The sequence below is a fragment of the Palaemon carinicauda genome, chromosome 19, assembly GCF_036898095.1.
Source record: "Palaemon carinicauda isolate YSFRI2023 chromosome 19, ASM3689809v2, whole genome shotgun sequence".
NCBI lineage: Eukaryota > Metazoa > Arthropoda > Malacostraca > Decapoda > Palaemonidae > Palaemon > Palaemon carinicauda.
In genome coordinates this window covers 120,567,971-120,585,470 of record NC_090743.1, presented here as the reverse complement: position 1 = coordinate 120,585,470, position 17,500 = coordinate 120,567,971, and the positions used below count along the sequence as shown (strand labels likewise).

At 34.5% G+C, this 17,500-nt stretch overlaps 1 protein-coding gene and 1 pseudogene across 2 annotated transcripts in view; one reads left to right on the top strand and one right to left on the bottom strand.

The window, feature by feature from the left end:
• The window catches only part of LOC137658797 (patj homolog), a 673,578-nt gene that overhangs the window by 334,903 nt on the left and 321,175 nt on the right, over positions 1–17,500 (top strand). The gene's annotated exons all lie outside the window — the stretch shown is intronic.
• Positions 1–17,500, bottom strand: part of LOC137658798 (uncharacterized) — a 60,662-nt pseudogene that overhangs the window by 1,415 nt on the left and 41,747 nt on the right.

Below are 17,500 nucleotides of genomic sequence, written 5' to 3'. Positions count from 1 at the left end.
GGCTGTTTGGGTTTTTCACGTTTTACGTACGACTGCAAAACATTTTTTGCCTCTTGATATTTTCAAACTTAACACTTAACTAAACAAACGTTTTTTTCTTAAGTTTATTCCCTTGGGTGTGTTTTCTATGCATTCAGTTTGATTTAATTCCTTTTAAAGCACTTTTCACTAGATATATAATCAATTATTATACAACCTCCCTTGCCATAGCATAGTATTTCTGCAAATCCACGTTTTTTTTTATGCACTGTTTTAGCCTACAACAATTACAAATGCCCTGAACATTTTTATTTCAAAATCCAGTTTATCTTTTGTTTATGGAAATGTTCTTTCTTCGGTCACAGATGACGTCACCTTGAGTGGATGATGATGATGATGAATGGTGAAATAGTGAAGATTTCTCAGCCTGATCATCACAATAGCGCTACCAATAGCAAGGCGGTGGCCGCTAGACGCGTCCACGGTCTCATGGATCGAGGAGCACTGCTGGAATGCGCTGCCCTGGAAACTGGAAACAAAAGGTGAGATTAAATCCAATTTCTGGAATATAGTTAATTTATTACTTAATGATGGAAGATCTGAATTATTCAGACCATCGTTACTCAAGACATTCAGATTCTTGTAATTGTATAAAATTATTCTTATTTAATATAAAGATTATTTCGCAAATTAAATCTTGTGACGGACTTGGTAAAGACAACATAGTCTTTATAAATTTAAGTTTTAACTTAAGCATTCAGACGCACTTTATGCATACAAATGCTTTGGTTTAAAGAAAATACAAATTCAGTGCATATTTCATTACTCTATGAAATGAGACACAAACGCCATCTTACTTTCATTATTCCAAGTAGGCTGCTCCGTCGTAGATGATACTTTCTTGATCCACGGATTGCCTGTGGTTTGGGGCCACCACGGAGGCCTGGTGGATGAGGGGTCCGTCGGGGGCAGTGCCGTGGCTTCCTTCCTGGCTTTAATCTCGCTGCAGGTGGCTGCAAGGATTATGATAATAAGGATAACTTCTTTTTCAATCTGAACGTTTGAGGGAAACGTTTTTGTGATATTTACTGTCTCATTAATAAACGTTAAAGGGAAACTTTTTTCGTGATATTTACTCATGAATAAACGTCAATGGGAAACGTTTACGCTCCTTCGTCAATGGGAAACGTTTATGCTCCCTCGTCAATGGGAAACGTTTACGCTCCCTCGTCAATGGGAAACGTTTACGTTCCTTCGTCAATGGGAAACGTTTATGCTCCCTCGTCAATGGGAAACGTTTACGTTCCTTCGTCAATGGGAAACGTTTATGCTCCCTCGTCAATGGGAAACGTTTACGTTCCTTCGTCAATGGGAAACGTTTATGCTCCCTCGTCAATGGGAAACGTTTACGTTCCTTCGTCAATGGGAAACGTTAATGCTCCCTCGTCAATGGGAAACGTTTACGTTCCTTCGTCAATGGGAAACGTTTATGCTCCCTCGTCAATGGGAAACGTTTACGTTCCTTCGTCAATGGGAAACGTTTATGCTCCCTCGTCAATGGGAAACGTTTACGTTCCTTCGTCAATGGGAAACGTTTATGCTCCCTCGTCAATGGGAAACGTTTACGTTCCTTCGTCAATGGGAAACGTTAATGCTCCCTCGTCAATGGGAAACGTTTACGTTACCTCGTCAAAGGGAAACTATTTTGTAATATTTACTGAATGATAAATAAACGTCAAAGGGAAACTATTTGTAATATTTACTGCATAATGAAAAAACGACAAAGGGAAACTATTTTGTAATATTTACTGTTTGATGAATAAACGTCAAAGGGAAACTATTTTGTAATATTTACTTCATGATGAATAAACGTCAAAGGGAAATTTTTTTGTAATATTTACAGTCTGATGAATAAACGTCAATGAACACGTTTACATTCCCTCGTCAAAGGGAAACTATTTTGTAATATTTACTGCCTGATGAATAAACGTCAGAGGGAAACTATTTTGTAATATTTACTGTCTGATGAATTAAACGTCAAAGGGAAACTTTACGTTCCCTCGTCAAAGGGAAACTATTTCGTGATATATCCTGTCTTATGGATAACCGTGTAAGGGAAACGTTTTCGGGGTATTTAGTGTCCCATGAGTAAACTTCAAATAGGAATGTTTTCGTGATATTTACTGTCTCGTGAATAAACGTCAAAGGGAAACGTTTTAGTGATATTTACTGTCTCATGAATAAACGTCATATGGTAACGTTTTTGTGATATTTACTGTCTTGTGAATAAACGTCAAAGATAAACGTTTTCATGATATTTACTGTCTCGTGAATAAACGTCAAAGGGAAACGTTATTGTTCCTCTACTCACCTTGCCTGACGAGCTTCATGCCGTTCGCCAGGGGCTGGAGGCCTCTCTGGCAGCTGGTGCCAGCTTCGATGATGAAGAGCTCGTGGCTATTGACGACGACGCCAGCGAAGCACTCGTAGATGTTTACGTCTTCTCTGTGGGTGAACGTGTACATGACGCCGCCCTCTGACCACTGACCTAGGCACCGGTACTCGCGTTCTATAGAAAACGAGAAGAGGAATGTTTACAGGCACCGTTTACTGGGTTCATTTTCAGAGTTGAATGTTTATTGGGGCTGTTCTTTGCTTCATATTTCATTTCGAATTTTTACGTTGGGGTTTGTCTTCAATGTATTTTCATCTGATATTCTATATATTAAAAGAAATGTGTTATTTCTGAATGTGCTATTTAAATTCCAATAATATTAGATGAATTTATTTTTTAATATATATTCACTTGAGATCGAGATTAATGATTTTGTAATCTGATTACAACAGATTCTATCCTAGTTGAGTTCTATTATGTAAATTACTAGATTATTTAGGTTACATAATATTGACTTACCTTCGTGCACAGCCACATACTAATATCTACAGGACATATGACATGCAAAGTTACAGAGACACTCACTCTTATTCATGCATTATAGATATTAACTTTAATGAACATGCTCATGAAACAATACAGAAAATAGGGAACAGCAGAAGAAAAATAAGATAAGCTGAGATGTGGAGGGAAAGGACTAGTCAGTGAAACATTATCACAAGATAAAAACAATATAAATTAATTTAAACTTCGACCTTTGATAGGAGACTTATCCTTATCCTTTTCTTTATGTATCTGTTGGGAAATCCCGTTACGCCCATAATTGACGCAATTTTTTTTTTTTTTTTTTTAAGGGTGTTAAATTGGCTTTATATTTAAGCGTATTTATTAACAGCAATTTTTCTTTTTTATATATATTTGGAAAAGTAAGTTTTTGCCTCTCAAATGTATTTAAACATTTAAGTTTGCCTGTTTGATATTTCCTATTATTTTTTGTTTCAAGGCTACTACGTTATCAAAATGATACGTCAAAAAATTAAATTATTAATATATATAAAATAATAAAAGATTATGACCAAAAAATGAATAACGCAAGATGAGATTTTATATCTTTTAGTTTGTTTGTAAAGTAAATTCTTTCCCATGAAAAAAGTAGTTTATTAACGGCAAAATGCAACTATGAAACATATACATGTTTTATTAAAATTGATATACATATTTGTATATATTTATATATTAATAAGTGAGGATTGTGGTCGTTCATATGTATATACATTGTGTTTACTATGTTAAAAGATTACATCAAATATGTACACTGAAAATAAGAATATTTCCTAAGGTAAATATGAATGCAATATACGGGATGTGCAACATTTATATTTTTTTTTTCTTTTTTTTTAAGTACAACTAAGGTGCAGAGGATGTAAACAATTGTAGTTTTACATAATAATAGAGAAGATGCCATATAATTATGAATAAAAGGTATTTATTAATAGGTGGTAATTTAATAACATCAATCAAAAAAACTAAATAACAAAGCAAAGTGATTTAGTTGGTTTAGTGCGTGATTTGCTACTATGATGAGAATCACTGAAGCATATGTGACAATAACAACAACAACAAAAACAACAGCAACCATATAAAATCTATTGCATTGCTTGTGCCAGAAAATTAAAAAAAAAAAAAAAACGTCAACAACAACAACGGCAACAATATAAAATCCATTGCAGTGCTTGTGCCAGAAAAAAAAGATCAACAACAACAACAGCAAAGATATAAACTCCATTGCAGTGCTTTGTGCCAAAAAAACAACAACAACAAAAAGGTGCCATCTGAGTATCCTAAAGTGCAATCCAGTGTCTTGTGCTATCACGTAGAATGTGGTGGTCTTCCAAAACGTCTTTCCCTTGAGTCTTTCCTTTTGAAAGACTTAGTTAAGACTCATTCTTTAGTAAAGAGTCATTCTTTATTCTTCCCAGACATCGTTTGGGTTTCTTTGCTCAGATCTTCCCTGAGAAATCCTCTTTTTTTTATTCATTTCATTATTATTATTATTATTATTATTATTATTATTATTATTATTATTATTATTATTATTATTATTAGTTTCTGAGCACACGACGACCACAGTCTACATGAGGTCAAGAGTGTTCGTGACCTTTTATTACGGGCTCCTGACCTTCGATGACCACAGGCCCCATCCCCTTGAGGTGGTGCCAGGGGGACGCGGAATCCTCATCCTCAATGCGGACGTAAAAGGGCCTGTCCTCCTCTCGCTGCGGATGCGGACGGTCTCGCTGCGGCACGGCATTGTAGCCCTTGGAAATCTCAACGCCCGCTTCCCTTGCTTGGTGCTGGGGCTGGGCGCGCAAGCTCGTGCGGGCTGCCTTCCTCGGAGGAGGGGGAGGGAGAGGGGAAGGATTTTGAGGAGGGGGGAGAGGGTGAGGGTCGGCTGGAACGTCCGGAAATACAAAGACTTCTTCGACCGTTTGGTGCCTGTGGCGTCTGCGGCTGCTGGCCCCGATGGTCGTGAACTGGGCTTCCGAGGACCAGCTGCCCAGTTCGGCCGCCCTGATGTGCGCCCACGAAGGCCTGCGGGGCCCGTGGCGATGGGCGTGCCTCGTCGTGCGGGATAGCAGCGCCCTTGGGTCGGTGATTCGGTACATGCGACTCCTACGGTGACGTAAGGCAACGTCCCGGCCGCCCACCACGCTGATGCCATCTGGGTCTGTGACGTCACCGGATTAGGTCAGAATCTAATTTTGGTTTTGGGATTATGTTTGGTTGTTTCGAGTGTACAAACAATTGTGTTTGTTTGGAATATACAAACAGTTATGTTTGTTTCGAAGACACAAACAGTTATGTTTGTTTAGAAGACAAACAATTTTATTTGTATTTTTCGAAGACACATACAATTATGTATATTTCGAAGACAAACAATTTGATTTGTATGTTTCCAAGACACAAACAATTATGTTTGTTTCGAAGACAAACAATTTGACTTTTATGTTTCGAAGGCACAAACAATTAGATTTGTTTCGATGACAAACAATTTTCTTTGTTTATTTAGAAGACACAAACAATTATGTTTGTTTCGAGGACAAACAATTTGATTTGTATGTGTCGAAGACACAAACAAGTATATTTGTTTCTTTCGACGACACATACAATGATATTCGTTTGTTTCGAAGACACAAACTGCTTTAAATGCTCCCGGTGTCTTTCGTTTCTGTATCAGAGGCTGTATTCGGTTGTATTCTGCAACGCCAGATGTCGAACGTAACCTTTCAATCAATCAATCAATCAATCATTGCAACAGATCATCAGCGCGCCAGAAGTATGAAAATCAGTTTATTCCGGATGTATGAAAATCAGTTTATTCCGGATGTATGAAAATCAGTTTATTCCAGAAGTATGAAAATCAGGTTATTCCAGAAGTATGAGAATCAGTTTATTCCAGAAGTATGAAAATCAATTTATTCCAGAATATTAAAATGAGTTTATTCCAGAAGTATGTAAGTCAGTTTATTCCAGAAGTATGAAAATAAGTTATTCCAGAAGTATGAAAATCAGTTTATTCTTATCAGAAAATATCGGCCCTTTGCTTTATACAAGCAAAATACAATTACTGTTGTATGCCTTGCCGTTTTTTTGCATATCAAATATGCTTATATTTGCATTGTCGAAGAAGTGTTAAACCTAATTATGGTATTTCGGAAGATATATATACGTTAGAGGTACCTATATTGAACAGTGTAACTTACAAACAATAATTCCTGGGGGGTACCTTACAAATTGAAGAATAGATTAAATAGATTAAATATTAATACTGAAATAGAAGGAGAAAATAGTCACACATCCTTGGCCATGCCAGTTAAGTATATCTATTAATTCATATGTTCGTTAGTTTATGTGTCATGCAATTCATTACATTTGTTAGTTTGGTTTCAATGGAAATGTTAATATCACAGAAAATGTTGACTTCATAGAGAATATAGAACATTCACGGTTTTGTAGAATGTTATAGAATGTTGGTCAGTCCAGTTTTACAGGCAGAATGCTTCCACATTTCAGGGGATGCTAGCTCATGTGGTATTTGTTTACAAGACCAATTTTGAATGTATATCAAATGTACAGTTGGCATCACGAACTTCTGTTTGGGTGAGGATGTCGGTTCCAAGTCGTTTAGTGAGGAAACCAGGTTAGTTTTTTTTTTTTTTATAATTCTATAGTTTTTTATAATTTTAACTTGTTTCCCATGTGGCGAATTGTTTTAAATTATGAAAAAGTAATAGAGGAAAACAATAGCTTTGCATAATTTGGCAGTATATGGAGAGCGTGGTCTTGTAAACAAATAAGGTTAATGTTACTTTTATTAGCAAATGTTAATAAGCCTATAGAATAGGAAATATATTTAAAATTTAAATCTTTGTTTAGGTGATAATTTTTCTAATGATTTATTGAAGATTTCTACTTCTAGATTAAATTTATATGTTTCTTTTGTTCAGCACTGAAATTTCCTTTGAATTTTTAAAAGTTAGCTTTCAGGAATTATTTTTTAATAATTTTCTCATATTAAGAAGGAATCAAAATATTGATATGAAATATTAGGAATTTATTATTATTTTTCTATGCAGGGTTCGATATTTGTTAGTAAATAAGTTCTTTTCTGATATTAATTAGTCTGTTAATCAATTATTATTATTATTATTATTATTATTATTATTATTATTATTATTTGCTAAGCTACAACCCTAGTTGGAACAGCAGGATGCTATAAGCCCATTTAATGTATAAATGACAAAGCTGATATATAGGTGTTTTTAGTAAATTTGATTTAAACATTTAAATATAAATGAAATTATCTATATTTCTCTTTAAAAAATCAAAATTTTACAGATATCTTAATTTCAATGTGAATTTTCATCGGACTGGAATTTCATTATAGAAAATCAAATGTTAATGTTTGCATAATGTTAGATATCTCTCTGAAATATTTATTAATGTTTTTTTTTTTATATAGGCTTAACATTAACTAGGCTAAAATCATAACTCTCTACCACCCACCACCAGCAAAGACCAATTTCAACTTATAAATTCATTTTTAATGTAAAGATAATGTTTCTCTGGTGTTTACACAGATGTTATTTATGATTAAAACTGGGAAGATTTTTCATCTCTCTCTCTCTCTCTCTCTCTCTCTCTCTCTCTCTCTCTCTCTCTCTCTCTCTCTCTCTCCCCCTATGTGTTTTGAGATTCCCGTGTAAAATGTAAACTTTTGACACAGCATTAGCAATGAATTTGAAGATCAGGCAAAGTCTCTCTCTCTCTCTCTCTCTCTCTCTCTCTGCTATGTGTTTTGAAATTCCCGTATAAAATGTAAACTTTCGACTCAGCATTAGCAATCAATTTTAAGATCAAGCAAAGTCTCTCTCTCTCTCTCTCTCTCTCTCTCTCTCTCTCTCTCTCTCTCTCTCTCTCTCTCTCACTGGGATATGTATTTTGAGATTCCCGTATGAAATGTGAACTTTTGACACAGCAGTAGCAATGAATTTCCACATTTTAAAATCAAGCAGTCTCTCTCTCTCTCTCTCTCTCTCTCTCTCTCTCTCTCTCTCTCTCTCTCTCTCTCTCTCTCTCTCTCTCTCTCACTGGGATATGTATTTTGAGATTCCCGTATGAAATGTGAACTTTTGACACAGCAGTAGCAATGAATTTCCACATTTTAAAATCAAGCAGTCTCTCTCTCTCTCTCTCTCTCTCTCTCTCTCTCTCTCTCTCTCTCTCTCTCTCTCTCTCTCTCTCTCTCTCTCAAACACACACATTTGAAGGTATTAGGGTAATCAGAGAAAATTCTCCTACCAGAAAATCACAAGTCAAAATCAACCTCAAGGAAATACATCCAGCTTTGAGTCAAAGTAAACACTGCTCAGAAAATCTACGTCTTGAGCTTCGTGTAATTGGGTACAGTAAACACCAGAGAAGACCAGTCACAGAAACAACCAGATATAGAGGAGCCTTACCTTCATACACCTCAGAAGCGTTGAAACATGAGGACACTGTGTAGTACATGTGCTGTGGGTCTTCGCAATCAGAGTACAGACGAGCACAAAGTTCCTTGGCGTCTGGGATCACTCCTGTGTACTCCCCTGTAATGGGACAGCTGCTCTGGTTTTCTGGGTCCAGGCCTGTTTAGGGACGAGAGGAAAGTATGGGTTATTTGCTTGTTCTGGGATGAGGGGAAATGTGGGTTATTTATGTGTTCTGGGACGAGGAGAATGTGGGTTATTTGCTTGATGTGGGACGAGGGGAAATGTGGGTTTTTTATTTGTTCTGGGACGAGGGGAATGTGGGTTATTTGCTTGTTCTGGGACGAGGGGAAATTTGGGTTATTTATGTGTTCTGGGACGAGGAGAATGTGGGTTATTTGCTTGATGTGGGACGAGGGGAAATGTGGGTTTTTTATTTGTTCTGGGACGAGGGGAATGTGGGTTATTTGCTTGTTCTGGGACGAGGGGAAATTTGGGTTATTTATGTGTTCTGGGACGAGGGGAATGTGAGTTATTTGTGTGTTCTGGGATGAGGAGAAATGTAGGTTATTTGCTTGTTCTGAACAAGGGGAATGTGGGTTATTTGCTTGATCTGGGACGAGGAGAAATGTGTATTATTTGCTTGTTCTGGGATGAGGAGAAATGTAGGTTATTTGCTTGTTCTGAACAAGGGGAATGTGGGTTATTTGCTTGTTTTGGGAAGAGGGGAAATGCGGGTTATTTTTGTGTTCTGGGACGAGGAGAATGTGGGTTACTTGCTTGTAATGGACGAGGGCAAATGTGAGTTATTTGTGTGTTCTGGGACGAGGGGAATGTGGGTTATTTGCTTGTTCTGGGATGAGGGGAAATGTGGGTTATTTGCTTGATCTGGGACGAGAGGGAAATGTGAGTTATTTGTGTGTTCTGGAACGAGGAGAAATGTAGGACATTTGCTTGTTCTGGACGAGGGGAAAATGTGGGTTATTCGCTTGTTTTGGGACGAAGGGGAAAACGTGTTAAACTGAATGTAAAAGTTATTTTATTTCATTCATATTTTCTCTTTTCTATATACCCAACCACAATGAAGAAAATTAATAAAAAAGACATCCTTAATAATTCTAAATGAATTAGTAAATAATTTTCACTCATTCACTCTTCAGTTGTCTTTCCTATTCTCACTAAAAGTAATTGAAAAACAAGAACAGAAACATTAGTATGAATACTCACGTCCTTGGGTGTCCCAGACTTGCCCTCTGAACATGTCATCCGAACAGATTCTTGAGACGTTGTAAGTCTGGCTTGGATATGCTGCTGCAGCCAAATTGAAAAAGAGGGAAAGAGATTGCATTATTCACTTTAGAAAATTTATTTTTACTGTTTTTATACAGTATCATGCTGGTACACATATGCACATATACTGTATACATACTTATAGCTTATACAACAACAACAAATGCAGCCTTTTTCTAGTCTGGTGCAGGACAATGTCCTCATACATATCCTTATTCATGTTTTTATACAGTATCATACTGTTACATACAGTATATGCATATATACTGTATATATACTTTTAGCTTATACAACATCAACAAATGCAGCCTTTTTCTAGTCTACTGCAGGACAATGTCCTCATATATATCCTTATTCATGTTTTTATACAGTATCATACTGTTACATACAGTATATGCATATATACTGTATATATACTTTTAGCTTATACAACATCAACAAATGCAGCCTTTTTCTAGTCTACTGCAGGACAATGTCCTCAGACCTGTCCTTATTCATGTCTGGCTTTTGACCATTTCGTCATTACTCTCGGCATTGCGGATTGTTCATTGTGGGAGATTTTTTTTCTGATAACTTACAGCAAACCAATCTAGTATGAGTAGCCCTGACTATATCAATTTTCTTTAGGGATGCAGATTTGCACCGACTCGCAGCGGTGCTCTTTTAGCTCGGAAAAGTTTCCTGCTCTCTGATTGGTTGGACAAGATAATTCTAACTAATTAGCGATCACGAAACTTTTCCGAGCTAAAAGGGCACCGCTGCGAGTCGGTGCAAATGCGCCGCATTAAAATAAATTGACTATAGTACATATTTGCTGATCATGGCGATAAACAAACTTTTTCACCATGTTAAGGTATCCCTACTCAGAAAAGATGGGTATATATATATATATATATATATATATATATATACATATATGTATATATATACACACACACATATATATATATATATATATATATATATATATGTATATATATATACATATATGTATATATATATATATATATATATATATATATATATATATATATGTATATATATGCATATATGTATATATATATATATATATATGTATATATATATACACATATATATATATGAATGAAGACAAGTATACTTGTATATAATACTTACATATCTGGTACTCGATGACATTGGCCGCTCTCTTTTTAATCCAAATACACGTGAATTCCTCCTCGCCACTGAAAAATTCATTTTCAATTTGTCAGTTCGCTGGGGGTAATTAAAGTGTGTAGATATAGGTCAGTCAGTAGAGAGAGAGAGAGAGAGAGAGAGAGAGAGAGAGAGAGAGAGAGAGAGAGAGAGAGTTGAATTTAATATATACATCAAGGAAAAGCTTGTTATATTTCAGTTAAATCTTAAATATCGGACACGATTCTGATAAAAAAAAAAAAAAAAAAAAAAAAAAAAAAAAAAAAAAAAAACTATAAGCTAGGAAGCACTACGTACCACTGCGTCTGCGAGTATAGGGCGTACCGCTCCCCGTGGGGGGCGTGCTGTGAGAGACACAAGGTTTGGTATTTCTTATCGGCTGTGTCGTCCTGAAGCCACAAGTTGTTCTCTGTGATCTGAAGGAGGAAAGGAAACATTGATTATTTGTTTGTTAATAATAATAATAATATTAATAATAATAATAATAATAATAATAATAATATCGATAATAATAATAATAATAATAATAATAATAATAATAATAATTGTGTTATATGTGGTAATTGTAATAATAATGGTAATAATGATGATATTAGTAATAATATTGATAATAACATGATTTTGATTATTATTATAATTGTTTTTTGAATATTATTACAGTGATAATTGTAATAGTAATGGTATTAATAATGATAATAATAATATAATTGATTTATTATTATTATTATTATTATTATTAATATTATTGTAGTTGTTTTTATTACTGTTCATAATATATTCAAGGAAATTTAGTTATCGATAAACAACAGTTGTTGATAATGACATTATAAAAATAATTATAAGTAATTATAATTATTATTAATCATTAATTATTATTATTATTAAATGAAATCTCCTAATCACTAACAGTCATGACCGGCCTACCTTAAGATTCTGGAAAGTCCCCCGCGTCCACTGGGGGAAGGTGCAAGAGGTGGTCTGGACGATGGCGGGCGGCGCCATGGGCGTCACGGGCGTGAGGACCATGGATTCATAACCGTCCCACGGGCTGTGCAGATGGTTGGTACAGGTGGCGTCGATGCTGAAGCTCAGGTAGATGCGTCCAGTGGTCTCTTCTACTGAGTACATCTGAAAGGGGGGAAGGGGTATGCAAGGTTAGTCTCTCTCTCTCTCTCTCTGCCTGTGAATACTCTTTGACAGGGTTTCGTTTTCACCCATTTTTAACAATGATATTCTAGGCCTCAAAAATTTAATTTCTCTCTCTCTCTCTCTCTCTCTCTCTCTCTCTCTCTCTCTCTCTCTCTCTCTCTCTCTCTCTCCATATACTCTTTGACAGGTTTTCGTTTTTACACATTTTTGACTTATACAATATTTTAATTTCTCTCTCTCTCTCTCTCTCTCTCTCTCTCTCTCTCTCTCTCTCTCTCTCTCTCTCTCTCTCTCTCTCTCTCTCTCTCTCTCCACATACTCTTTTTAATTGCATTTCGTTTTCACTTAATCGACAATGCTTCAATTCTTAGCCTCGTAAAATTCTCTCTCTCTCTCTCTCTCTCTCTCTCTCTCTCTCTCTCTCTGTAATACTCACTGCGCATCTGTATCTGGGCTGGTTGTCTGTTTTGACCTCCGGATCCCACAGTGCCAGATACTTCTTCCCATCGTGACCCTCCCAGTCTCCCAGGCACCTCAGTCCCATCGTCAGTTCTCCGAACGAACATCTCCGGAACCTGTTAAGTTGATCTTATGATTTAGCATATTATAGATAAATAACTTACAGCCTTTATACATAAATAACTTACAGCCTTTTTATTGTAGATAAATAACTTACAGCCTTTTTATTGTAGATAAATAACTTACAGCCTTTTTATTGTAGATAAATAACTTACAGCCTTTTATCATAGATAAATAACTTACAGCCTTTTTATTATAGATGAATAACTTACAGCCTTTTTATTATAGATAAATAACTTACAGCCTTTTTATCATAGATAAATAACTTACAGCCTTTTTATTATAGATAAATAACTTACAGCCTTTTTATTATAGCTAAATAACTTACAGCCTTTTTATCATAGATAAATAACTTACAGCCTTTTTATTATAGATGAATAACTTACGGCTTTTTAAAAGGCTTAAATTATCAAGTCGATTGAATTTAACAAGACTTTATTTTTTTTTAAAGGATTGCTTTCAAAAGGATTAAATTTTTTTAAAATGGCTTACTTTTCAGAAGGATTATTTTTTAAAAGGCTTACTTTTCAGAAGGATTACTTTTTAAAAGGCTTCAATTTTTAAAAGAAGAATACTTTTCAAAGGGCTTACTTTCAAAAGGACAAAATTCTTAAAAGGCTCACTATTCAAAAGGATTATTTTTTAAAAGTCTTACTTCTCATAAGGCTTCATTAAAAAAAAAGTCTTTTCAAAGGGCTTACTTTCAAAAGGGTTAAATTTTTAAAAGGCTCACTATTTAAAAGGCCTCAATTTCTAGCAGGCTTATTCTTTGGAGTATTAAAATTTAAAAGGCTTAAATTTTGTGGAGGCTTACATTATAAAAGTCTAAATTTGTTTGGAGGGTTAAATTTTAAAAGGCTAAAATTTTTTGAAGGATTGAATTTTAAAAGTCTTACATTCTTGGTAGGCTTATATTTCTAAAAGCTTCAGTTTAAAAAAAAAAGAAATATTAAATTCGTAAAAGGCTTAAATTTGAAAGAACGTAGATTTTTTTAAGTATCAGTATTTTAAAATGGCTTAAATTGTTAGAAGGCTAAACTTTTGAAATATATAGGGCGACGTAAAGGCAAACAGGATAAACAGAATAAGTGAATGAAGTCAAACAGAATAAACAGAATTAATGAATGGAAGCAAGCAGGACAAACAGAATAAGCGAATGGAAGCAAACAGAATTAATGAATGGAAGCAAACGGGATAAGCAGAATAAGCGAATGAAGGCAAACAGAATAAACAGGATTAATGAATGGAAGCAAATAGAATAAGCAGAATAAGCGAATGAAAGCAAACAGAATAAACAGAACAAGCGAATAAAATCAGTCTTCATTCTGGCTTCAAATAATTTATCTGAGTTGGAGCTTGAAGTCTCATCAGTAGAGAGATAGGAGTCAATCAAATGAACAGAGACGTACAGGCAAAGAGGATAAACAGAATAAACGAATGAAGGCAAACAGGATAAACAGAATAAGCTAATGGAAGAAAGGATAAACAGAATAAGCGAATGAAATCAGTCTTCAATCTGGCTCCAAAATACCTGAGTTGGAGCTCCGATCCCTTGGGGCAGTTTGAGAGCTCCGACGTCGGCTCCGGACATTCCTCCGAACTCTCCGTTCCGTCGTTGACGTCGTAGGTGAAGCGGTAGCGACCGTTGATGGGGCAGAAAACACGGTCGAATTAAACCGTCTTGGGTGAAGCTACGAGATTCTGAGAGAAACAAAAAATGGGGGAGATTTTTAGGTTGTAATTAAATTGATAATTATGTTAATGAAAAGATAAATGAAAATTTGATTCGTCTTCAAGATGATTATGTTCTTGAGGTTATTTTCTTAAAGGATTTTTTTTTTGTGATTTTGTATGAAATACAACTCACTTAATGAAAAAGGAATTTAATTGGTCTTAAAGATGATCTATTCCTGAGGTTATTTTTTTAAAGATTTATTATGTTGGATTTTATATGAAATACAATTTAATTCAAGTAATTATTTTATGTGACTATATGAAATGCAACTAAGTTAGAAAATTTTCTGTAACTTTTTATGAAATACAACTAAATCAACTGAATTATTTTTGAGATCATATGAAATGCAACTGAATTAAAGAATTTATTTCCTGTAACTACAACTGAATTTTACCACATTCATGAAAGACAGTGTTTGAATTTAATGGATAAAAAATCGTTAAAGTCAAAATTTATTTTATAAAGACAAAATTCCAACGTTGATTTGAAAATGGTAACCCAAACCCAATAGAATTTTAAGACCCTATAATAAACTCACTGTAGAGCATAATTTCCCTGGCTCGCTTAATCTGAATGTCGTGCAGCGTGGGGCACGTCTGCACGGCAGCTTCCTCCGTGGAGTAGCACTTGTTGAGGCCTTCCGTGTAGATCTGCAGGAGGCGGAGAAGAAATATTCGGAATTAGCATCCTGGTTGACTCTGGTCAGGCGCATTCTAAAATCGTGGTTCGAGAGCACGTTCCATTCGTCAATGGATAGTGGTTTGGGCAGAAGGTGTTTGACTAAATGAACACGACCTACTGCAGTAAATTTTTTATCTTCTGGAATTCGACTCTGAGGGAAATTCTTCCCTTGGGTTGTTTATCAGATTTCGGCATTGTGATTTGAGGTCAGTTTTACCTTGATGTGGAGAATGAATGCTGAAAATGCTTTTTTTTTATTTTTTTTTTTTAAATTGGTTAACAAACATATCTTAGTGTTAAATTTTACGCTTATCTCTGGAAATAAATCGACCTTTTTATTTTCTTTTAAATGAGAATGACACTTTCTGTTGTCAAGGTTTCTCTCTCTCTCTCTCTCTCTCTCTCTCTCTCTCTCTCTCTAAGAGTTCTTGTTTTTTGAAATGATAATGGCACTTCCTGTTGCCAGATTTTAACCCTGCTGTCTACATACTCACACACACACATATGTATATATATATATATATATATATATATTTATTTATATATTCAAACACGTATATACACACACACATATATATATGTATATATATATATTATATATGATATATATATATATATATATGTATATATAGATATATATATATATATATATATCTATATATAGTATATATATATATATATCTATATATATCTATCTATATATATACATATATATACATATGTATGTATGTATTTATGTATGTAAAGGCAAACCTACCGTCTACCTCACAGCCCGCCTCTTACCTGGATGACATTTCCGGAATGCAGAGAGACGTGGAAACATCTGAAGCAATCCTGGTCTCCCTGCGATCTCCCAGGATTACATTATTGTCGAATTCTTGTGGCAGACGCCCCACACGGGGATGGCGTCCGGTAGGATGGTCACCTTCGGAGGAAAGGAAGGATGAGAAGGATTGGTCAGTAGGGGAAATTTGGTGAGCTGCTATTTTATACAGGTCTTAAGAATTATGATTTTGGTAATTTTTTTTTCTTTTTTTTGAGGAACACTTTAAAAAAAATGTGATTTTAATTGGAAATTATCCGTAAAAATATACTATTCTCAGCCGTATTTCAGTAAAATACAGGCGACCGTAATTTTTTACTTTACTTTGTTAATATATTTTACTAGTTGGTGACCGTATTATCACTCCTTAACTCAATATATATCCGTTTATAAAACTGTAAATGTCTAGCAACATTGTCTTTACCGGTTTTTACGTCAAATTTTTAACAGGGATGTATAAAAATTCCTTATTTTACTTGGAATAAAAGGGAAATATTATGATCAATCTAACAATGGTCGGTCTGCTTAATGATTATTATTATTATTATTATAGTTCTACAGATTCAACTACCCGATTAGGAAGATCATTCCACAACTTGCCGTTACCAAGTTGTGGAATGATCTTCCTAATTGGGTAGTTGAATCTGTAGAACTTCAAAAGTTCAAAGGTTTGAGCAAATGTTTTTATGTTGACCAGTCTGACAGGAGTCTTTTTATAGTTTATATATAATATATCTGTTTTTGACGTTGTTAATCGTTTATATATGACATATCTATTTTGACATTGTTACTGTTTTTAGAATTATTTTATCGTTAATTTGTTCTCATCATTATTTATTTCCTTATTTCCTTTCCTCACTGGGCTATTTTTCCCTATTGGAGCCCTTGGGCTTATAGCATCTTGCTTTTCCAACTAGGGTTGTAGCTTGGCTAGTAATGATAATATTACTACTACTAATACATGCTAAGCTACAACCCTATTTGGAAAAGCAGGATGCTATAAGCCCAGGAGCTCCAACAGGGAAAATATATTTCAATAAATAAATGAAAATCCTGCAAGGATTCAAAATATGTTGAAAATCTTTACATAATTAATTGAAATACAGTAATTTCATTAATTAATAGAAAATACCGTAATGATAAATGATTGATAAAAGCTTTATTTAATTAATTCTTTGCATAATTAATTTAATGATAAAATACCACATGAAGCTTAATTTTATCGATTAATTGAAAATACCGTAATAATGAATAATAATAAAAGCTATATAATTAATTCTTTGCATAATTAAATGAAGTTCAGTAAAAAATAAAAGACCGCATGAAGCTTAATTTAATTAATTAATTGAAAATACCGCAATAATAGAGTATTGATAAAAACTTTATGTAATTAAGAAAAGATCGCACCAATAAATGATTGATAAAGACTCTATATAATTAGTTAAGAAAAGATCGTAGCAATAAATGATTGATAAAAACTTTATATAATTAAGAAAAGATCGTAGCATTAAATGATTGATAAAAACCTTATATAATTAATGAAGAAAAGGTCGTAGCCATTTCTTAATTCTCACCTCAGAATATTGGTGAACTGATCCAGCCGAAATTGTGGAGATGCTGGACTGCGTGGCAAAGATGCCTTGGTATTCCACCGGGAAATAACA